General features: G+C 41.5%; 1 protein-coding gene across 3 annotated transcripts in view; it reads left to right on the top strand.

Annotated features, from left to right (window-relative positions):
* Positions 1 to 1,065: 1,065 nt before the first annotated feature.
* SMAD2 (SMAD family member 2) overlaps positions 1,066 to 25,134 on the top strand; it is a 90,485-nt gene continuing 66,416 nt past the window's right edge. For 2 of the 3 annotated variants that reach the window (XM_088833437.1, XM_055417315.2), the window contains exon 1: positions 1,066 to 1,203. The gene's annotated coding sequence lies outside the window, so the exon portion shown is untranslated. Of the gene's footprint in view, positions 1,204 to 1,390; positions 1,612 to 25,134 lie in introns of those variants that run through there. The other variant, XM_055417314.2, reaches the window with a different exon arrangement.

The raw sequence follows: 25,134 nt of genomic DNA, 5'->3' as shown, positions 1-25,134 counted from the left end.
GTGCGAGGATGGGATCTAAGAACAGAGCCTGAGCAGTGCAGAAATGAAGAAGGGAGCAGATAACTCAGCAATTGAGGGACATCGTGCCAGGCACTTGTGTTCTACACTTCACAAAGAGCATTCAGAGCACGCATGATGAACACCATTTTTTAACGAAGACAGGACCAAGTCTCCGTTCAAGAAAAACACCTGAGACCCTCTCCTCCCCTCCCCCACCAGACCCTACAGCCCAAGCATAGAGCTCGGCCCCGGGCTTATTTACATCTCGGACCCCGCCCCCGTTTACCACCACGAGGGCCGCGCCCACTCATTCGCACAGGGCGCGCCACGCGTGGGTCCGGGACGCAGGCTTCGGCACACCCCTCCTCGGCCCCTTAGCTCGCCCACCGTCGGGGCCCGCCACCCCGAGGATAAGCACGCCTCCACTCCCGGCTCGACTACAGAGAAGGTGGGCCGGGCGGCGGCCTCCGACAGGCCCCACCCAGTGGGGCCGGCCAGAGACAGGGACGGCCGACCAGGGCCGGGGTCAGGACCGACGGGTGGTCGCCCTCACGGCAGGTTACGCGCTTCCCCTGCCCGCCCTCGACCCCCTTTCCCAGAGTTTCCCGTGCGAGCGCGCGCGAGACGAAGCCAGCCGAAACCGCGGGCGTCCACCCCGCCTAAGTCCTCCGCCGCCCGCCCGGCCGCGCCTCGCCTCACGCTCTACGGGGGAGGCGGGACCAATCAGCGAGCGACGTCTCCCTTCCGATTCGAGGCCCCCGACGCGCGGCTCACACCCCGAGCACCCAGCGTGCTGATTGGCTGCGTGCGCCGCCGGTCGGCCGGGAGGGCGGGGAGGCCGGAGGGAAAGGAGGTGGGGAGAGGTAGCGGCCCGCGCCTCTCAGAGCCCACAGCTCGCGCCCTGGCCCTCAGCCGGGCGCTCGGGCCTAACCCCTTCCCTTTCTTCGCTCCCCCGGTCTCCCGCGCGCCCGCGCGCGCACCCAAGGCCGCGCGCTCGGCCAGCGTGCCTCGCGCCCCTAACGGGCGTCCGGGGGCGCCAATCAGCGGGCGGCAGGGTGCCAGCCCCCCGGGGCTGCGCCGGCGAATCGGCGGGGCTCGCGGCCCGGGGTGGGAGGCGGGGCTACCGCGCGGCCGCGGCGGCGGCGGCGGCGGCGGAGCGGCTCCCAGCCACCAGCCAGCGAACGCCGAGCGAGCCGCCCGGAGGTGGGTGCGCCGCGCCGCTGCGGCCGGCGGCGGAGGGCGCAGGGCGGAAGCGGAGGTGGGGCCGGCGGGCGCGGCGGGGGAGGACGGCTCGGCCGTCGGGGGCCGCCCGGGTGGGGGCGAGGCGGGCGGGCGCGCGCCCGCGCGGAGGAGGGGCGGCGGCGGCGGGACGCGCGTCCCCACCCCCTCCTCCCCGCGGGCGGCGGCCGGGCCCGCGCCGCCCCCTCCCGTCCCCTCCCCGCGCGCCGGGGCCGCCGGCCGGGCTCCGGCTGGGGGGCGGGGCGGCCGCCAGAGTGTTTTCAGTTCCGCCTGCAGTCGGCCCATTCCCCTCTCCCCTCCCGGCCCCTCCGTCCCCTTCGCGAGAGGAAGGAACAAAGGTCCCGGGCCCCCCCCGGGCTCTTGGCGGTCCAGGTAACGCCGCGGCGCCCGGCGGGGCCTCGGGGCCGGGGTGTGTCTCTGGGGCCCGGGGTCGGTGAGGCGGGCCGGCCGCGTCACCTGGCCCGGCCGGGGGCCCCGGGGGCCGGCGTGTGGCGAGGCGCCGGGCCGCCCGGGGGGTGCGGGAGCGCGGGGCGGGGCGGCCCGGGGACGGGGTCGGCGCTGGGAGCCGCCCGCCCGCGCGCGCGGCCGGGGCGGGGGCCGGCTGTGCGGCCCGGCCCGTCCCCTCCTCCGTGGCGGACGCGGTAGTTTGCGGCGGTGATGTTCAAATCCCGCAGGGACGGAGCTCTGGTTTCGGGGACTTGTTGGGAAGCCCGAGTTAGGAGCAAGCGAGACTTTGCTTCCACTTTTTTTTTCCTCCCCTCCCCTGGTGCTGTAACCTTTGTTAACCATTCTGGTCTCGGGGTTCAGAATCGCGAGCGTGTGCTCTCACACACACACGCACACGGCTGGTACTCTGTCCACATAACTTCTGCACTCGCTTGTGAAAGTTGCTCTTGTGAGCGGAGCCTATTAGTGTTTTGTTTTTTTTTTTTTAATCACACGCCTTTAGAGAGCACGCTAATTGATTTCACGTATTTCAAACTTGGTTTTCAAATCCTGCAGCTTTAATTGTTTTCTTCTCTCTTGGGGAATACTGCCCTTGGATTGAGTACTTTTGTCTTCTACTTACTTAATCCTTTCGTGGTTAATGGTTTCCTTTTGATCCTGAACAAAAGAAAAAACAGTAGTTATGTTGGTTTTGTTATTCCTTCCTCTTGACCCTTGAAAAAGCTACATACTACCGGTTTGTTGTCAACTAACCCTTTATTTAAAAAAAAAACTTTTCCAGGTAAAACGAAAATGAAGCAACATTTTTCCATCAGTCTTGTCATGTTTGTTACAGTTTGGGGTATCCTAAATTGTGGTGTTTTAAACTTTTAACACGACACAGCCAAATTTGTTGTGAATAAGTGATCTCGCAAACTTGCTTGGAGTAATTGCATCTTTTCAAAAATTCCATCTTTTCTTCTGAGTTCATGTGAATTGAACCTTCACCACTGGTTGTTAAGGGTGCTTTCCTTGAGACTAACAGATAATGCACTTTCTATTATTTTGATAATACATTAGCTGTTGTTCTAGTTTTGATCCCTTAAAAAAGTTAGGGTTAGGGGATATGTAAGGTAAATAGTTAAATTTGGGAAGTTGTGAACAAGTAAATGAAGCAAATATTCACAGAGATGAGAGAAATAATGTAAAATGGGCTTCATAAATATGTCATGGTTTGAAAATGTTTTTTCATTTGCCTTAAAAAAAAATACCATACAGGATATTGATAGAATTTTCTCCACCAGAAGTTCATTTAGTGAACATTTATATCAAAGTCAGAGACCAACGCTGATTTTATTTTTAAAGTTCAAGTTTTTTTTTCCTGCTGTAAAATTAGTTGTTGTAGTGAATAAGAATAGTTCACATCTATTGGCATTTCTAAGATGAGTGCCCACTTAAACCCTTAATGTTAAAGTTGAGTTTGAAGTAGTTCATTGGTCTATTTTAATTAATCTAAGGTGTTTGGAAACATCCATTCTGGGCTTTTTTTTTTAGTATGAAATTGCTGTTAGAACTTGATTTTTTACTTTGTAGCTATACCTTCTAAAGTGATTTCACATTATAAGTGTTCAGCAAAGTTTGGCTTTTTAAAGTTGTAACTTACCTGTACCTAGTCATAAATGGTCAAATCTCTACACATGCGTCTGTAAGGTTCATGAAATAATAGTTTGCAAGAAACTGTGCAGAGTAATTTCCTGTTTGTGGCTTGTCAGGCTTGGTATGTGCTTTAAACTCTTAAGTAGGAATTTGGGGATAGTTTTGTGTATTTCAGCAGAAATTCTCTTAGTAAGAACAAAGGTTGTTTCTGCTTCGAGATGGCAAAAGATCCCCTTTTCATTTTCATACTGTAACTACCTCAAACGTGTTGCTGAAATCTTGTTACTTCACATTGAGGGAAAATCTGAGTGACAGAATAGTTCAGCTGCATAACCTGCTGATCAAAGACCTATTGAATTGCAGATATTTTCAACTTTGGCTTTTGTAAAAGGTCCAAAAGCACTCCTTATTCTTGTTTGGTTTTGTACTTTAGGACTTCTAAGGCCTCGTTTCTTGTAGCAGCTTTTTTATACAGGTGTTTCTGTAATGCATATAAAATCTGTATTTAGTGCAGTCTGGCAGATGGAGCCTTATTCATATTCTTGGGACAAGAGTCATTTTTAGAGGCTGGAGAGGGGCATGTCTTTTGATGGGAGTAGAGGAGCCATTTTTATCTGTAGGAGGAAAGATGTTTTCCACTAAGTATCAAAAAGGTATGTCAGAAAATGTGAAATAAAAAGATTTCAAAACCAGTCCAGGCAAGGTTATGCATTTATTCAACAAGTAACTTGTATTTATTGAACAGGTAACATTTACTCATTTATTAAACAGTGAAATAATGTTTTGCTGTGTGTCAAGCCCTGAACCAGGCAATAAAGTAACAGGGAACAAGTATACCCTGTTCCTTAATGGAATTTAAAAGTGGGAAGTCTTCATGTCTCCTTGCCCTGTCCTCCAGTGTTTAGAAAATCATGTTAATGTATTGATACAAATTGAGGGAGATTGTAGTACAGGACTGAGCCACTTCCTGAAGTATGCTTGCACCGCTTGCTTTTGAGCATAGAGCACAGCGCTGGGGAAAGGGTCACATGTTCACTCTCATCATCTCTGGGAACAGAGCATGTATTTTTTTTGGAAAGGGGGAACTTGTCACCAGTTTTGCACAATCTCTACAAATTGAACGTATGACCAGTCTTTCAGAAATTAGTATTTGTTGCTGAGCAGGTGAACACTTGAAGAGCTAGCCTAATTTGGCCTTGGTTTGATATCCATTGCCTTTTATATCTTCCCTGATAGCACAGTTGGTAAAGAATCCACCTGCAATACTGGAGACTTCGGTTTGATTCCTGGGTCGGGAAGATCTGGAGAAGGAAAGGCTTCCCACTCCAGCCTTCTGACCTGGAGAATTCCATGTGGGATTGCAAAGAGTCGGACACAACTGAGCGACTTTTGCTTCACTTTATAGAAAATGGTTAGGGAAAGAAAGCAAACCTGAACTGGTCAGGTTCAAATGAAAAAACCAGAAATAAAGTATAAAAACAATTAGCTAAACCAAGAATAAGGTTTGGACTGTAATCTTGTGTAGTGGAAAGGCCCTGGGTTTTGGAGTCAGAGAGACCAAGGCTTACAGTCAGTTTCTCAGTTTTTTGGAGAAGTTACTTTAACTCCTGAGCCTTGGTTTTCTCACTGAAAATGGAGCTGATAGCACCTACTTCTTAAGGTTATTAGAAAGAGTAAATGATTGTGATGAGGGTATGAAGGTATCTAAAACAGTGCCTGAGAAGACAGAAGGGTCTTCTCAGATATCTCTCGTTCTCTTCTGGTTGTAGTTTTCACTTGTGTTCTTTCCAGTTCAGATGATTCTCCTGCCCTCTTCTCCTTGACCTATGATAACATAAATATGAGAAGCAGACACTAAGCAGGAAGGCCAAGGCCAGCCAAACTGTCCCAAGTCCATACCTTACAGCCCTAGTCAAGGGAGAGTCATCGCTACCCTTAATTAGATCCTGTTGGCATTTATTTTGTATGTTTCTAACAAGCTAAGTTGTCTTACTTCTAACCCACAGAAGATTAGAGACAAATAGATTGTGGGTAATGTGGGAGGTTGAGGCCAGTCCAGCGGGGAGTGGACTAGGAGGATGGAGAACTGTTAGCCTACTGTCCATTGTAAGATAAAACAGATAGAAGCTTGGTGAGGAAAATGGAGATAATCTACAAGACGTAGAAACAAATGCCCAGAGCCTAACTAGCATGTCTGGAACCATTCAGTGCAGGACCAGACCTGAAAGCATAGTAATGAGTGTTCATCAATTAGCTTAAATCATATTTGGGAAAATCTATTTAAAAGAGTGTGGTAATCGACATAATATACTTTAGATCGTCATTCGGGATGATTAACACATGTTCTTAAAGGAGTAGAACGTGATTCTAATGATTTATTTCATGAAAGATCCATTGTACCTACTGTGACCAAGCTGCTTTTGTTTTGTTTTACCATTGTGGGGGCCTTGATTCCGGACTGAAAAATCTTTCATGCTAGGCCAGTAGTAAAGAAAGGTGATCTGAATGGTATAGCACCCACACCTGTTCTTCAGAGGAACTCATTCTATTTGGCAGTCTGCAGGGATGTCATGTACAATTGTTCACTTGGGTTTTAAGATAAAGTAAATGTGCTAGTGATTTCTAGAACCATTGTGGACCGTTGGCTAGTCAGTCTGTTGAGGGCTTCATGCCTCTTATAAGTGACTTCTGTTCAATATTAGCCTTGATAACTTTTTTAGATCTTTCTCTTTCCTATCTCTGGGTTGTACTTTCTAAACCATCTACTCCATCAAATATTAATTGGTGACCTTGTAATTATAGCCTTAGCTATTTGGAAAAAAAAAGGATTTTAAAAAAACTAGTAGTACAAAAGTAATCCAGCCTTTTTTGTTTAAAAAAGGCACAGTTTGAGGCTTATTGCTTATCTCTGATTTAATTTTGATCATTTCTCCAGATTGGTATAATTGTGATCTGTTCAATTAGGATGTACTTCAATACTGATTATAGGTAGACACCTCAGGGATAGCTCTGAGTTTCAATTTCAGTAGTTTCATGTAGGAAGAATATAATTTTGCCAAGTCAGATGGGTTTGGACCCTGCGTCTGGTTTGGCTAGCTAGCCAGAAATATTAAGGTAGTTAAGGTGATTGTGGCTTACACACTTAACATACATTGTAGAGTGTACAGGTTTCTTTTGGATAATAAGTGAACCACACTGATCTGTCTTTAGGTTTGTGCTTTTAAGAAAATAAATCCTAAAGTGATTCATCCTCATTAAAATTTTACTATGAAATTGTCACTAATTCTTCCAGATAGTTCTGTAATTTTTCAAAATCTTGGGATTACTTTGGAACAATGGAATGTGAGTGCAAACTTTCAGTACCCATGTCCTGTTTGCATCTGAAAATCTGCATTTCCTTAAACAATCTGTAGTACCCTTTCCCACCCCCTCCCTTCTCTTGGAGGGGGTAGGCCTAGCTTCAGGTTTAAAGTATTCAGCCAGTAAGGAAGAATAACTGGGAGGAGCCGCTGCAAGTTCATCAAATTTATTACCTTGAGTCTTTCAATTCAAAAACTCCATCTGAGGATGTAGTGTAGTAAATCTGTGATCTTGTAGTTTGCCTGTTTAAGATAAAGTACATTTGCATATGTTAGTTCAGCTTTTTCCAAAAATTCTATAAAGAGATAGTGGTTAAGGATTTGTAAATATTAAAGAAATGCTCCATTTTAATCACACCCTTCATTACAAAATGTGGGGTGATGAATCTGGTGTTCAAAGTTCACAGAATAAACTCCTGATAAATGGTGCAGTGGAAGCTGGGCACATGGGCTTTCTCCCTTGATTTGAATGAACTATGGAAACTTTTTTGTTGACTAGAGTTGCTCTATCTATGGCAGTGAATGCAAATCTTCCTTGTTTGGACCTTGTTTTTACTTTATAGACAGGTGGGTGGCTAGGCTGTAGTTCAGGTAAGCTGACCAATTAAACTTTTTGTGTAATGTTGAAGTATCAGGAGGGTCCCGCTTTGGCCTGAGGTTTGTGCCTTGGTCATTTTTGCTCTAAACCACCTTTTAAACCTCACATGGACCTATGTGCACACAGCAGCAACCAGAAGGAAGGCTCCTGCCAGCAACAGCAACATTATGCAGCATCTCAGAATATAAGCACAGTGGCAGTTACTGAAGTCCTGCCTGTACAGTTTTCCTGTCATTCTTTTACCGCCAGGAAGCCTTTGAAGCTCTAGAGGAATAATAGATTGTAGAGAAGAATCTTTGGTGTAGACACACACCATTCAATATAGTAGACACCACCTACATGTGACTATTTAGCGCTTGAAATAATGGCTGCTGTAACTGAGGAAATGAATATTGTATTTAATTTTAGTTAATTTTAAAGAAAGTTCTGTTGGGCATTCTCTAGTCTTTGTTTTAGTTAGACTTTTACACTCTGAGGACTTGCACCCCGTTGATGTGGGCGTAAGTTGTTGCTTCAGCAGTATGTCAATACAGACTTTGGGAATTTGAAGAGAAGTTGGAGTACTGAATATTTGTGCTGATTTGAGTCTGGGCTTGTGTAGGCTCAATAATTGCATCCTTTTTTACAATCTGGGGATGATAAGCGAGTATGTAATTTTATGTTTATAAGCTGAATATAGACCTATGGATTCCACACAACTCATTAAAAGTGAAAGGAAAGTAGCTGAACTGAAGAACAGATAGACTCTTTGCACAGCAGTCCTCCTTTAATGTGGATTTTCTCTGAACTAATGACCTGCTTTTTAGGGTTAAATTCAAGCTCTGACATTAGGTTTTAACAGTCCATAAAATTGAACACGTGGATGTTTCTCTTTGCTTTTGTTTAAAAGGCACATTACCCATTGTTTTCCATGGGGCCAACTTGCATTTCCAGTTGGCAGTGCCTTTCCTTACTAGTGTACAACTTTGGGAATAAGACAGTTACAGTGAGAATTGAGAAATACGTTTTTTTAAACTGGCTTTTATGTGTGTGTGTGTTCATTAATGCTTTCTGTTGTCCTGATTTCTTTGACTAAAACAGTTGTAAAAATCCAGGTCATTAATACATCTTGCTTTTTACCCTGTCTTGTGTGGTACATGTTTGAACGTGGATTGCCAAAAATCTGAAGTGATTTTTTTTATTATTTCAGCAGGAACTTAGGTGTTCTTTTTGAGGCAGCACCATCACATTTCATGTAGTTTATGTTGAAATGTCTAACTTGATTTTCTTTTGAAATAAATATATAGATATTTGTGGAATATTTCATATTTGCAATTTGAAGATGTTTGACATCTACGGTTACTTTCAACACTGAATGGCTTTCTTTGTTCTAGACTTGAATTTCATGTTTTTTTATCACCCATTTCCATATTCGCCTTCCTGCTGTCCTTAAAAAAGTCATCACTGAATTCTGAACTGCCAAGTTTAGCAGTTTTTATACATTATCATACTACTTCAATGTTTGCCATCATTGACTGTATACTCCCTTTATTTAGATTTCTTAAAATCATACAAAGAAACAGATTAGGCCCTTTCCTCCTGCTTCAAATATTGAATAAAATGTACAACTTTTTTTGTTTTTTTTTTGGTCTTATCAGCTCTATATATATATATATAGCTGATCTAGAGAGGGAGGTGAGGGAGAAAAAAGTCTCCAGGTATCAGAAGCTTAGAAAATCAGTTAGTGTCAAGGAAAAGCCTTGGGGAATTTATTAGAGAAATAATCCAGTAGCTGGGGCTGGGCTTCTATGGCCATTTGGGAAAAGGAGATAAAATTCTGGAAACTGTATACTAAAATGCACACATATATATACACATCTGTTCCAGTATCATTGAAACTTCTGTGGACTCTGAGAAAAACAAGCTTCAAGCTTCTCTATGGAAAAACTAGAAAAACACTAGTCTTTGTAGATGGACTTAAGCATCCCATGAATGCCAAGCATGGTAAATAAAAAGCAGACACTAGTTAAATGTAGAATAGTGGGTTTTGGGGTTTTTTTTGAGTAGTGGGTTTTTTTAAGTAGGTAATACATTATTGTATTCAAACTTGAAATTAAAAAGATGCACATTGAAAAGTCTCTTTGCTATGCCTTACTCAGTTGCCTTTCTAAAGGCAAGTAGCATTGTGAGGTTTTCTTGTACTGTTCTGAAAGTGTTATGCATATATATGGGCAACTTTGTGCATGCATTACCTTTTAGTACAAAAAGTGGTCCTATATTTTGCTTAATAATGCATCCTGTAGGTTATTCCTTGTCAGTATATAATAAGTACTTTATAGCTTTCTTTTGGTTGCACAGTATTTTTTTGTATGTGTGTCTATAATATATTTCATCAGTCCTCTTTTGATGGACGTTTATTTCCAGTCTTGTGTTAAAAATAGTGCTGCAACAAGTAATTGTTTCTGCATCATTATATACATCCATAGAAGAGATTTCTAGAAGTAGGTCAGAGGATATTTACATTTATAATATATTTTAGGAAATGTGCTTTATTCATTTTTTGAATAATAAGAGCACATGATGCCATATTCAAAAGGAACAAAATAGTAAATGATGAAAAGTAACTCTCCCTCAGATCTCTTACCTCCTGCTATCCAGTTCTGTATCCTTCTAGAGCTGCTCTGTTCAGTAGATAGCCACTAGCTGTATGTGGCCCTTGAACACCTGAAATGTAGCTAGTCCAAACTGAGATGGGCTGCATGTATAGAACACACTGGATTTATAATAAGTAAAAAAAAAAAAAATTACTGTAAATAAAGAATTTTCATCTTTAATACTGATTACACACCGAGATAATATTTTAGACGTTTGTGTGTATGCTGAGTTGTGTCCAACTGTTTGTGACCCCGTGGATTGCAGCCCGCCTGGCCCCTCTGTCCATGGAATTCTCCAGGCAAGCATATTGGAGTGGGTTGCCATGTCCTACTACAAGGGATCTTTCCAACCCAGGGATCGAACCCTTGTCTCTATGTTTCTGACATTGGCAGGCAGGTTCTTTACCACTGAACCGTCTGGGAAAACCCTTTTGAGATATGGTAGGATAAATTAGTACATGCTGCAGTCCATGAGGTCGCAGAGAGTCGTACATGGCTGAGTGACTGGACTGAACTGATTGCATTATTAAAATGATTTCAGTTCAGTTCAGTCACTCAGTCCTGTCAGCCTGTTGGCGGATTACTTTTAACTATGATTACTTCAACTATTTTTAGTTTTTTTTAAAATGTAGCTAATAGAAAGTTTACAGTTACATGGTGGTTTGCATCCTATTCTTGTTGAATGGCACTGGGTCTAAGATTCCACGTGTATATCAGCATGTCTGAACGTATGAGAGTCCCTCTTAGCAGGCAGGCTTTTTTCCTCTGCACTCTAATCTGCAGGGTCAGAAATCTGGGTGGTGGTTATTTATTGTCACATTCGTCCTCAGCATTTAGTGGGCCTCATCAGTGACAGTCATGCTTCCACTGACCTTTGCAACATTCGTCCACTTTGGACAGAAGCCTGGTATTGTTCTTGCTGCATGTTGTTCGAACCCCTTCCACTCTGCACTGGTTGCCTGCACTGGTACACAGCAGTTGTCCTGGGATCCCCCTCCGCTCTCATGGGGTTCCTTAGCCTTTCTCCTTAGATTTCTTTTGCTCTCCCTTCTTTTTATAAAACATATCCTTCCCTTCAGGACTTTCCTTAAGAGAGCGTATGTGGAAAATATTTGGAGATACTCTGTGTCTGAAAATACCCTTATTCAATCCTGGGTGGCTAATAGAATTCTTGGTTGAAAATAATTGTGTTTCAGAATTACGAGAACATTGCTCTGTTGGCTTTGTTACTGTTCCAAAAATCAAATCCATTCTGATTCTTTTCTGTATGACCTTTTAAAAAATTTATATCTGGGAACTTTCGGCTCTTCGTTTGTGTCCTCAGCATTCAGAAGTTTTATAGCCACCAGCCTTTATGTGGGCATGTTTGATCCATTGGCCTGGTGTCTTGATGTGCCTTTTCAATCAGGAAGCTCCCATCTTTCAGTTCAGGGGATATTTCTCGATTTCTTTGATAATTCCCCATCCCTCCATTGTCATCTCTGATGTTTGGACGTTGGCCAATCCAAGAGCTCTTCTTTAACTGTTTGAATGCTTCCCTTTGTAAAGCTTGTTTCCTCTGTAAAACATGCTACTCTTGATCAAGGTTGCTATAGTCTCTCGTTTCTCTGGGTGTAGCGATAATTTTGACCATTTTCTTTTTCTATATAAACTGCTTAAAGCTGCGTTTTTCTGTTTTTGCTTCATTTTTCCTCAGATAATCCAAGTAATCCTTAATTAAGAAAGTAGGGGTCTGAAAAGCTGATTGGAAACTAAGCATATGGGTGAGGCATGTCTCCTTTCAGTTTCATTGAAGAATAATCTGAGTGGACTGTTGGTTGGTAAAGTCTTGATTTCAGTGTCTGTCTGTTTTTCCTCCTAGGTTGGTCAGGTACCCCAGGGAGGAGTCTTGTTCTGACTAAATGGGTAAAGGTCTGGCTTCTAGTATTTTTGGGAACCAGAACTCAGTGAAGGAAAGGGCTGGGGAGTGTCTGCATTTAGCATGCCTTGGGTTCATTTACTCCATCTCTTCTCCTAACAGGACCCAGACCGTTGCCCAGTCCAGGTAGACTGATTTCCTCTCTGCCAAGAATAAAGAGTTAGTCTTCTGCAGAGGGGAAGGGGCAGTTACCCAGTTGGGGAGTGGTTCTAAGTAGGTGATTGCTTCTCAGATATCCCTCACTCTATCCTGTCTGTTTTATCTCCTTCCCCCTTCCCGGTCCTCAGCTCCTGCTGTCTGCAACTTAACCTTTTGAGAATTCTGCTGTGTAAATAGGATGGTTCTCTACAGGTAGTTTAGAGTTAGTAGCAGTTTCTGAAATCTCTTCACAGTTATTACTCATCTATCCATTTTCCAGTCATCAAAACTTTGCTTTTCTTCTTACTCTTCACCCTATCCTCATGAGATTGTCTTTTCTTTTTAAATTCCTTTATTTCTGTGTTATTTTGGTTTTTGTTTGCTGTCTTCACCTACAACCACTGTTTTAAGTTTTCCATTAAAAATTTAAAGAGTGCCTCCTGAAAGAATTGGAATAGAATGTGTAACTCCAAATCAGTGGGGATGAAGGGGTTGAAATGATGAATATGTGAACATTCAAGCAGAAGCCAGGAAAGAGGAAAAAGAATCGAAGAAATTGCTTAGGAATTAGAAAACAAAATAAGATGATAGAAAGTTAGCTTCAGTATCTCCATAAACCAGTACATAATTTCAGATTAAGCTTACTGGTTAAAGGAGAATGAAAACTTTAAAAAGTTTAATTAAATGCCTCTTATTAGGAGACACACTTAAAACTAGGATGATGTAGTTTTAAAGTAAAATGCAGAAAGTTGTGCTAGGCATTATGTGGAAATCTAATTGCCAGTGTGATGTTATCTCGGGGTGGGGCCTTTGGGCAGTGATTAGATCATGAGAGTGGAGCCCTCCTGAATGGGATTAATGCCCTTTTAAGAGAGACCCCAGGGAATTCCCTTGCCCCCTTCTCCTGTATGAGGTTACAGCAAAAAGACAGATGTCTGTGAAGTAGGAGGCAAGCCCGTACCATACATCAAATCTGATGGCACCTTGAACTTGGAATTCCCAGCCTCCAGAATTGTTAAGAAATAGATTTCCACTGTTTAATAAGGCACCCAGTCTACAGAATTCCGTTACAGCAGCCCGAATGGGGATTATGCCTAGCACAACTTTCTGCATTTCTTTACTTTAAAATTATGTCATCCTAGAATTTGATGGCTTCCCTGGTGGCTCAGATGGTAAAAGCGTCTGCTTACAATGAGGGAGACCCAGGTTCAGTCCCTGGGTTGGGAAGATCTCCTGGAGAAGGAAATGGCAACCCACTCCAGTATTCTTGCCTGGAAAATCCCATGGTTGGAGGAGCCTGGTAGGCTACGGTCCATGGGGTCGGGTCGCAGAGAGTTGGACACGACTGAGCAACTTCACAGTACATAAGAATTTGGGTGCAGGGTAAGGTGGGTGTGATAGGGACTGTCTGTAGCGATCTATACAGTAACATTGGCAGAACTACAAGGGTTAATCAACAAATGTGTAATAATCGTGTTCAGTTCAGTCACTCAGTCGTGTCCGACTCTTTGCGACCCCATGAATCACAGCACGCCAGGCCTCCCTGTCCATCACCAACACCGGGAGTTCACTCAGACTCATGTCCATCGAGTCGGTGATGCCATCCAGCCATCTCATTCTCTGTCGTCCCCGTCTCCTCCCGCCCCCAATCCTTCCCAGCATCAGAGTCTTTTCCAGTGAGTCAACTCGTCTCATAAGGTGGCCAAAGTATTGGCATTTCAGCTTTAGCATCAGTCCTTCCAATGAACACCCAGGATTTATCTCCTTTAGAATGGACTGGTTGGATATCCTTGCAGTCCAAGGGACTCTCAAGAGTCTTCTCCAGCACCACAGTTCAAAAGCATCAATTCTTCGGCGCTCAGCTTTCTTCACAGTCCAACTCTCACATCCATACATACTGGAAAAACCGTAGCCTTGACTAGACAGACCTTGGTTGGCAAAGTAATGTCTTTGCTTTTTAATATGCTATCTAGGTTGGTCATAACTTTCCTTTCAAGGAGTAAGCGTCTTTTAATCTCATGGCTGCAATCAGCATCCGCAGTGATTTTGGAGCCCAAAAAAATAAAGTCTGACACTGTTTCCCCATCTATTTCCCATGAAGTGATGGGACCAGATGCCATGATCTTAGTCTTCTGAATGTTGAGCTTCAAGCCGACCTTTCACTCTCCTCTTTCACTTTCATCAAGCGTTACTATCAATTACAGACAATATATTCTTTTCTAATACCTGTGGAATTTTATAAAACTGGGTTATGTATCAAACCTTAAAGCAAATGTTGACAGATTCCCAAGAATTTGTACCCTGCAAGTTCTGTTCTGGGACCCTAGTATGGTTCAGTTAGAAACACAGCAGGTGGATAGCACTGACTCCCAAATCCATAGTGGTATGCTGGAATACATTTCTAAATTCAAGAACGAGTCATTAAAATGAGAAATGTTTAGGATGATGAAAATGCTGCTTATCAAAATTGGGATACAACAAAAGCTCATTTGCCTACCTGGGAAATTTAGAACTTTAAAAAGTGTATTGAAGAATTAAGAATGTTTAGTAAAGAAAAATAAATGCATTAACTATACAATGGTAATGAGTTAGAAAAAGGAAGGAAATAAAGTTGAGAAATATTAATGGGAGGGAAATATAATTGAAATGACTAAACCTATGGTGCTAAGTTGAAAAGACTAAGTTAACCAAGATTGATAGAGGAGGAAAAGAAGGCACAAATATATTAGAAATGAAAAAGGGATAGGACTGGACAAACTGAGATGTCAAAACTGAGAACACTGAACGGCTTTTTGCCTTTAGATGGGAAAACAGGTTGAATGGAAATCTCTAGCAAAGTAAATTACCAAAAGTTGTTTAAGGATATGAAACTTGATTAGATTATAATTTTAAAATCTTAGTTCATAGTTAGAAAATACAAAGAAATGAAATTAAATGAAAATTTCAAAAAATTCAAACCCCAAGTGAAAATCCCAGATGGGCAAGTTCTACAAAACGTATGAAGAACCAGTAATTCCAGTGTCATGTAAAATGTTACGTGGTCTGGGTCCTGATAGGAGAAGAGATGTAGTGAATGAATATATGAGAAAAAAATCACTTTGCTGGGCTACTGTAATCTTAGTACCACCAGCCATCAGGACAGATGTAGTATCAGAAGGGAAACATACAGGCTACACCTCAATAATAAGCACAACAATGAAATTTTAGATAAAATGTTAGTATTTGCTCATAACAAAAAAGCCGCTGTGATTAATTAATGTTTGTCTCAAAACATAAAAATGATTAAACATTAGAAAACCTGTAAATGAAATTCATCACATTAACACATCAGAAGAGGAAAAAGCTCTACGATAATCTCATTGGGTGAAGGAAAGCATATGATAAAATTCAGTACTGATTCTTGACAAAACTTCTTAGAAAATTAGGAATATAAGGGAACTTGATTAATTTGAGTAAATGGTCTTTGTTTAAAAAACATGGAAGTGTACCTGAGGCATGATTACAACTCTGTGAATTTCTGTAACAGATGAAAATTACTTTGATATAAATTGGGAACATGAAGGGTATATTGACTCGGAATCCAAGGAAACTTTCTGAGACAGTGAAAATATTCTGTATCTTGACAGGGATGGTGGTTATATGGAGGTATGTATTTATCAGGACTCACTGAATTACATATTTAAACATCTTCTTCATTTTATTGTATGTAAGCTATGCCTCAATAAAGTTGATTTTTTATTAATACACTTGACACTTGAACTGTGCTTGTTCACTTCTGTGTTTTGTTTTTTTCAGTAACTGTGTACTACCCCATTCACGATTGAATCTTCAAATGTAGAACTGTGATACAGAGGGCTAACTATAAAGTTACATGTGAATTTTCAAATGCGTGGAGGGTCAGCATCTCTAATCTTCTTGTTCAAGGCTCAATTGTATATAAAAACCAATGCATTACTATATGCCAGCAACAAGCAACATCTGAATTTAAAAAAGACACCCTTTAAAATGGCAACACAAACTACAAAATACTTAGGAGAAAATAAAAGCATATGTGGGACCTTAATGGAAAAAATTGTAAGACACATATAATATTCAATTATAAGAAAATACACTTGTGTTTATGAGTAGAAGATACAGTATCATAAATATAAATTTTCCTCTACTTATTTGTAAATTCAGTGTCATTCCAAGTAAAATCACAGAAAGGTGAAAGAGAATTCATTTTGTCCGATACCAAGACATAATTCTGTAGCCTTAATGTGACGGTATTTGTTTCAGATATGGACTAATGGAAGGAAAGGAAAAAAAAGCTTAGAAACACAAGTAGCATTTGTAATCACTAGGGAAATGATTCAGTATATGGTACTGGTGTACTTGATTATTTCTGTTGGGGAGAAGATACCTACCCTACTCACACACCAAAATAGATTGCAATGGTGAACAGCAGAACTTTGCAATTTGACTTTTAAAAGGTGACAGCATATGGAAGGATCTTTAAGAAGATATAAGTGTATTTATAATTTAAAATACTGATAAATTTGAGCACTTCAAAGTGAAATATTTTATTTAAAAAAGGCCATTAAAAGTCACTTGCTAGGTGAAGATATATGTGGCTTGTGTAATTAACAAAAGATGATTATATGAAGAATTCACAAGTAGGTCAGCTGGTAAAGAATCCGCTTGCAGTGCAGGAGACCCTGATTCGATTCCCGGGTTAGGAAGTTCCCCTGGAGAAGGAAATGACAACCCACTCTAGGATTCTTAACCTGGAGAATTTCATGAACAGAGGAGCCTGGTGAGCTTCAGTCCATGGGGTCACAAAGGGTTGGACCTGACTGAGTGACTAAGCACGGGGACACAAAAAAGATGGTGAATGTGAACAAATGACTGACAGGAACGGGATCCTGAAAAATCAGTAAACGTGAAAATATTCTCAGCTTTCTTAGTAATTGGGGAAATGCTAGGGGTTGACAGCCCTTCTCTCTGTTGCACTCATGCTTTTGATGAAAGTTTGAGGGACCAAATAATGTGTTGATGATAGTGGGTAAGATAGGAACTCATTTTTCCCTGGTGGGAATGAAGGTTAGTGTAAGCATGTTGTTAGTGCTTGGTAGAGATGAGTATGTGCGTGTCCTGCCAGGCAGCATTTCCCCTCGGTGGTGTATGTCCTAAGGCATGGTTTTTCACACGTTTTTTACGGACCCATGGTGGGAAATACATTGATCCTATATGAGACACAGGCTGAATTAAAATTTTGAAATTGAGTGTGATCTGTTTTCTGCTGTATTTTATTTCTTTTCTGTTCTTTTAAAAAAGATACTGCTCAGGATCAACTAAGTTGATTTCATAGTCATCAGTAGTTCACAACCCTCAATTTAGAGAGATGGCAGAGGATAACATACAATAAAATGCCTGTTTTAAGTGTGTGTGTGAGGCTGCAGTGAAAAATCGTTTTTCTCGCCGTGGGGTTTCTTTTTTGATCAGGAAGTTCCACAGTTTCTGTCCTTAAAGAGCTCTCCTATATGAATGAGAAGTTATACGCCAAACTGCTGATGGGAGCTTGTAAGGGTGGGTAATTGGAAACAACCTACTCTTCAGCAGGAGTTAGTCACTGAACTGTGTTGGAGTCATACAGCGGAATGCTATGTGACAGCTAAAATGAATGCCCTAGAGTTGAAGATTTGGAGCAGGCAATAGCACCCCACTCCATACTCTTGCCTGGAAAATCCCATGGTCGGAGGAGCCTGGTAGGCTGCTGTCCATGGGGTCGCAAAGAGTCGGACACGACTGAAGTGACTTAGCAGCAGCAGAGTTGAAGATTATTTATGTATCGGCATGAATAGTTCTAATAATGAGTGAAAAAAATGAAGCGATATGAGCAGTGTCGGAGTTTGACACAGTTTTATAGAAGTGTGCAAAACTTTATTGTTATGGATACCATGTGTATCAAAACCTTTTAATGATCATTGGGAAAAATCAAAATCGTGACTATTGAGAAGCAAGAGGAAGGACAGTGGGATAAGAAAGGTGTTCATAGGGGATTTTAGCTAAATCCACCTGTCATGTCTTATATCTAATCATATACTACAAAATGCTAAGAGTTGAGAGAGCTGGATGGGAGATCCAAGGGTATTTCAATATATATTTTTGTATGACTGAAATACTTATTTTTTTAAAAAATGAACACTTTAGCCACAATAAAATTCAAGATAACTGGAGGAAAAGTAAATTTAATGAGATGTGTAACACCTTTATGCAGAAAATTAGACAACTTGCTGATGGGTATTAAGTCCAAAATAAGTGGAAATATCTCATTTTCATAAATAAGAATACATAGTGTCATAAATTAATACAAATTCATTGTACTTCCAAAGTTCTATAGGGTTTTGATGGAATTTGACAACATCCAATTAAAAGTCATTGTTTAGTCACTAAAGTGAAATTGAAAGTCACTCAGTCGTGTCCGACTCTTTGTGACCCCATGGACTATATACTGTCCGTGGAATTCTCCAGGCCAGAATACTGGAGTGGGTAGGCGTTCCCTCCTCAAGGGGATCCTCCCAACCCAGTGATCAAACCCAGATCTCCCACATTACAGCCAGATTCTTTACCAGCTGAGCCACTAGAGAAGCCCAGTCACTAAATTGCATCCAGCTCTTGCAAACTCATGGTGTAGCCCACCAGCCTCCTCTGTCCATGGGTTTTCCCAGGGAAGAATACTGCAGCAGGTAGCCATTTTCTTCTCTAGGAGATCTTCCCAACCCAGGGATCAAACCCTAATCTCCTTCATTGGCAGGCCAATTCTTTACCACTGAGCCACCAGGGAAGTCCATCAAATTATAAGTAACATCCAAATTAAAAAAAAAGAGTGAGGGAGGACTCACTTTTCAAATATCAAAACTTGCTTGAAAGCAGTAGTAGTAGTGTAGGTATGAATAAGCACATCAGTGAGCAGAATATGGAGTCCCCAATGAGACATTTATTTACAGGGATTTGATATGTGACAGTGGCATTTTGAATTAGTAAAGATAAACTAATGGTGCTTATAAAATGGGCTTCCCAGGTGGCTCAGTGGTCATGACTCCACCTGCAGTACAGGAGATGCAGTTTCCATCCCTGGGTCAGTAAGGTCCCCTGGAGGAGGAAATGATAACCCACTCCAGTATTCTTACCTGGGAAATCCCTTGGACAGAGGAGCCTTGTGGGCTAACAGTCCATGGGGTCAAAAGAGTTGGACACAGCTGAGAGACTGAGCATGCACACACACACGCTGGTAAGATAGGTATTCTTAAAGGAGATAACTTAGATTGCCATCTCACCCCTTAAGTGGAAATTCCTGATAAGTTAAAGCCTAAATGTGAAAAGCAAATGTAAACTATAAGAATATCTAGAATGAGCAATATCTTTATAAAATCAAGGTATCTGTATCTCAGATTCCTCATTTGTAAATAATAGTACCCACCCCACTGAATTCTTAAGAGAATTAAATTGAGTTAATGCTTACCTGTTTTAGACTAATATGTTGTGTCATTGAGGAAGCACTTAGTAAATGTTTGCTACTATATTTGAATGCAAAAAGATCTCTTTAGAAATTAACAAAATTGTATCATGAGATATTTTCAGTATAAATTTGTATGCTAAAAGACAATGTAAGAAAATGAAAAAACATTCTGAGGATTTGGAGGGGTTTTTTTTTGTAATACACATTCAGTTGATATGGTGTTTTATCAGAATAAAAAACAGTATATGAAGAATAGCAAATTGAAGACTGAAGAAATGAAATGTAGGGAATGCCATTTGCAAATCTGTTTTACAGTTATTAATAACTTGAGGGCTTTATTTGCTAGTTTGGGATAATCAGACCTCTTAACTGAAACTTTCCAGTGAGTAATCTTGGAATACCAATTTTACTAAAATATCACTTGATAAGCTTTCTTCTTTGGCTGTGAAGTGAAGTTTTCCTATTCTGTTGAAATTTGCACTATGGAAGTATCACAGCTGGAATTAGGAGCAGGGTTAGTATCTGAACTTTTCAATTCTTGCAGATGTTGAGAAAAACATTTGACTTTAGTACAGGGCTTGCTACCACACTATTGAAGGAAATCTGTATGATGTAAAAGATTCATTCATATTTTGATAAGCTGATCATAAATTAATTTTCTTACTCTATTTTGTCCTCAAGTTGGAACATGCAGAAATCTATACCTTATAAAAACCTAAATTCAATCTGTTTACATTTCAAAACTTTTGGCTGAATATATGATACCTTCAGTTCAGTTCAGTCACTCAGTCGTGTCCGACTCTTTGCGACCCCATGCACGCCAGGCCTCCCTGTCCATCACCAACTCCTGGAGTTCACTCAAACTCATGTCCATTGAGTCGGTGATGCCATCCAGCCATCTCATTCTCTGTCGTCCCCTTCTCCTGCCCCCAATCCTTCCCAGCATCAGAGTCTTTTCCAGTGAGTCAACTTGTCGCATGAGGTGGACAAAGTATATGATACCTTAGCTATTTAAAATGCCCAACTAATTAAAGTGTATTAGTGTTATTGAAAAAATTATTTTATTGCATAATTGAAAAATTCTCCAGAGATAATTATCCAGGAGTTAACCAGCCATGATTACTAAGACATGACAAGACTGGTAACTTTCAGTGATCACATAGTTCCAAAGTGATCATAACTGCTCTTTCTAAGACATGGGACACTGAAATCATGGCAGTACTAGGTCATGAGGTCATTCAGATGACCCAGGATAGGCTTAAACTTTTCATGTTTTCATTTCCATGAAGAAAAAAGTTTTTATAAAAGGTTTTGTAGAAAGTTTTCAGACACATCTTAACTCACAAGAAACATTTTTCTTAACAAAAGTGAAACAGAGACCCTGTTTACTCAGGTTCTTCCTGACACTGGGAATCCCTTTGATTTTGCTGGTAATAGAAAAATTTAATTTTTATTCATTTTCCTAGCTGTAATTCTCATGGCTGAATTAATTGAACTAAAGGTATAGGCACTTTTAGATAGCATCTTGTTGTATTTGCTTGTTCTGGCAGTTTTTCACAAGGAACAGGGCTCTTTCCTGTAACTTAGGAATAAGAGTTTTGTTCTAAGGATAAAATGGGTGTGGAGCTTATACGGTGCCTGGAGGGTCCTCTGAACCCAAGCCTTCTCCACAGGACTGCTTGCTCTGCCTTGCTTGGGTGTGCACTCTCCTCCGCTGACTACCCTCTGCTGAGCCTCTGCTGTGTTTTCTGCTGCCCCCTGGTCATGTGATGAAAACGAAAGGCCATGTGTTAATACTGACCCTGTAACCTTAGTTTTCGGATTGGCTTCTGTTTCTGTGTTCTGAATAGTGATTAATGCACCATTCCATGCTGCTTAGTTACACTGGTTAGTCACCATTATCTTCAAATCCTCCTTTTCCCTAAACCGTCCATATCCAGTTGGCCAATAACACATGTGAATTGTTTCTGCAATCACTAATGCTCTTAATATTAGCGGTAACTTCTGTCTTCAGTTTTTTAAATTGGACCGGCCTCACTTTTCCCTCTGTCCTACCATGTTGCTTCCTTGTACTTAGTGTTCTAGCAATACCTGCATTTTTTTTTTCTTTTTTTGTAACTCCTAAAACGTTTCCTTTCCTGTCTCTCAAACATACTGAACTTTCTGCCTGCTGTTCATTTTCTCTCTCTCTTGTCACACTTCTGCTTTGTTGTCGCTTTTGTGATACATCTCCCTTCCAGAGGTTGAATTAATAAGCATGTTCTCGGCTATCTGATAAGACTGTCACATGGTATTGAGGCTCATGCAGCTGGCTCCACTAGAGTGTGCTTTGTGACACACAGTAGGAACTCAGCAGAGTTTAAAACGTAGCCGAATACGCTTTTTGCTGCCTGTTAGTTGCAGTTGTCTGCTTTGGTTTGCAAACGTCTACATGTGTTTGATGAAGTTTTGTGTCTGCTTTATTTTTTCAGGTTGTAGTTTTATATACTGTAGTATTTTTCAATTATGTTTACTCTAGTATACTATAATATATAGCATTTTAGGTATACTTATTTATGTGCATTTTTACGGCATCTCTCACTGTAGACAGCTTAATGGTGCTATCTACTGTCCAGTTCTTATTCTTACCTCACAGTGGGAAAACTTTAAAGGAAGTCACATAATCTTATATTTTGACTCCTTTCAAATTTTTAGCATCTAAATCACAATTGGGCTATCAAGGATGTCAGGGCAGTGTTGCTATGTGGAATTCCAGAGATGTCCCTATAAAAAAGTTACTACGGCCAAGTAAATTTATGAAATTTGGGACCCTTGGGACAGTCTCCTGAATTAGGTTCAGTTCAGTCGCTCAGTCGTGTCCGACTCTTTGTGACTCCATGAATCACAGCATGCCAGGCCTCCCTGTCCATCACCAACTCCCGGAGTTCACTCAAACTCATATCCATCGAGTCGGTGATGCCATCCAGCCATCTCATTCTCGGTCGTCCCTGTCTCCTCCCACCCCCAATCCCTCCCAGCATCAGAGTCTTTTCCAGTGAGTCCACTCTTTGCATGAGGTGGCCAAAGTATTGGAGTTTCAGCTTTAGCATCAGTCCCTCCAGTGAACACCCAGGATTGATCTCCTTTAGAATGGACTGGTTGGATCTCCTTGCAGTCCAAGGGACTCTCAAGAGTCTTCTCCAACACCACAGGTTGGGACCTGTTAATTGTTTTTTCCTTTTGAGGGGAATGAGTATAAGTATTGATAATTAGGTTGTGACTGTTATTTTCTAGCAAACTGTGCCAAGGCCTCAGTATCTTTAGCTGGAAGATCATTTTTGAGAATGACCTTTTGAAAATTCAGAGTCCTTTTTTGAGAGTTATACTTACTTATTGAATGGTAAACATATTCCCTTTGTACAGCAGCCTTGCCACCACTGCCCCAATTAAGTTTGTGATTGGACGTCATTTGGGCTCTCGGTTTTTGTTCTTAAATAATGACCCCTCCCCCCACTACACCTGTCCCTGTCCCCACCATACACCTAGATGTGCTTGTAGAGGCTAGCCTCCAGGTTGTGGGCAGACACATGGAGGCTTACTTACATTGTTGGTCAGCTGCCACCTCCTCCCTTCTGCAGCTTACAGTATGAGTTGGCATATTGAAGGTTTGATAAGTTTTTTAGTTAAGAAATCCGTTTTACTTTGCTTATTTGGAGCTTCTTAGTGTATTTGTTTAGGTGCTTTTAAATTTGTTTGAGTTGTAATTTACATGTGATAAGTGCCCAAACCTTTAATTTTCAGTTGAGTTGTAATTTACATGTGACAAATGCCCAAACCTTAAATTTTCAGTTCTATGAAACTTTGGTAATTGTGTCCTCACAGGTAATTGCTTCTCAAAATAGGATAGAAAACAATTTTGTCACCCCAGAAAGGTGTTTGTGCCTCTGGCCAAGCATTCCTCCCTGTGTTCCTCCCTTTTCCTGAGACAGTTATTTTGACTTTTGTCACTAAATTAGTTTACCCCCTTGTTAGAAGTCATAAGTGGAATCAGTATATATTTTGTATATTTTGTTCTTTAATAATAACTTTATTATTTCTTTCCCAGCACGATGGTTTTGAGATTCATCTGTGTTGTGAAGTGTATAAGTAGTTCACTCATTTTTGTTCCTGAGCAGTATTCCATTGTGCGAATATACGGCAATTTAATTTTTTTTTTCCAGTTACCTTGGTATTTGGGCCATTTCCAGTTTTGGGCCATTGCGAATATGGCTGCTGTGAACATTCTTCTACAAGTCGCTTTTTGTGAACCTAAGTTTTCATTTTTCTTGAACATATGTCTAGGAGTGGAATTATTTTGATATAGGGTAGATGTATATTGAACTTTGTAGGAGTTTGCCAGTCTTCCAAAGGCACAGAACCATTTTACACTCGTGTCAATAGGGTGCGAGCATTCTGGTTCCTACACATGTCAGACTGAGTAATGGTCCCCAAAGCCACCTGCATTCTAATCCCTAGAACCAGTGAATATTACTTAATATGGCAAAAGGGACTTGCCAGGTGTGGTTCAGGATCTTCAGATGTGGAGGTTTTTTTGAAATAGCTGGATGAGCCCTAAGTGTAATCACAAGTGTCCTAACAGGAGGGTAGAAGGACGTTTGATTACAGAAAGCGGAGGCAGTATAACAGTGGAAGCAGAGATTGAAGTGATATGCTTCAAAGATGGAGGAATGGGGCAAAGCCAAGGGATACAGGAGACCAGCAGAAGCTGAAGAAGGGAAGGAAGCAAAGTCTTCTCTTAGACTCTTCAGAAGGAACCAATCCTGACAATACTTTGACTTTCTTTAATTTATTGAAACTCATTTTGGTAAATCTGTATTGTTTTAAGGCACTGAGTTTGTGATAATTGCTTATAGCAGCAATGGCAAACTAATAGATTCTACGTCTTCACCAGCATTTGGTGGTGTCAGAATATTTTTAAACCAGTTTAGATGTGAAATTCATTGTGATTTTAACTTGTGTTTTTCTGAAGATTGTTGATATTAAACATCTCCTAGTCAAGGCTATGGTTTTTCCAGTGGTCATGTATGGATGTGAGAGTTGGACTGTGAAGAAAGCTGATTGCCAAAGAATTGATGCTTTTAAACTGTGGTGTTGGAGAAGACTCTTGAGAGTCCCTTGGACTGCAAGGAGATCCAACCAGTCCATTCTAAAGGAGATCAATCCTGGGTGTTCATTGGAAGGGCTGATGCTAAAGCTGAAACTGCAATAATTTGGCCACCTCATGCGATGAGTTGACTCACTGGAAAAGAGTCTGATGCTAGGAGGGATTGGGGGTGGGAGGAGACGGGGACGACCGAGAATGAGATGGCTGGATGGCATCATCGACTCGATGGAGGTGGGTCTGAGTGAACTCCAGGAGTTGGTGATGGACAGGGAGGCCTGGCATGCTGTGTTTCATGGGGTCTCAAAGAGTCGGACAAAACTGGCCTGGAGAATTCCATTCTATACAGTATAGTCCATGGGGTTGCAGAGAGTCAGACACAACTGAGTGGCTTTCACTTCGCTTGGTAGCAAATGAGTTGACTGTGTATGTGTTTATTTCTGGACTCTTGTATTTCACTCTGTTTATTTTTCTTATGCCTACTCTGTGATCTTGATTACTAAGTCTTGAAATAAGGTGGTATAAA

The sequence above is a fragment of the Moschus berezovskii genome, chromosome 28 (genome assembly GCF_049115385.1).
Source record: "Moschus berezovskii isolate FMDL1 chromosome 28, NW_MosBer_1.0, whole genome shotgun sequence".
In the NCBI taxonomy this organism is placed as follows: Eukaryota; Metazoa; Chordata; class Mammalia; order Artiodactyla; family Moschidae; genus Moschus; species Moschus berezovskii.
The sequence above is the reverse complement of the archived record's forward strand: the minus strand, read 5'-3'. Positions and strand labels throughout refer to the sequence as shown.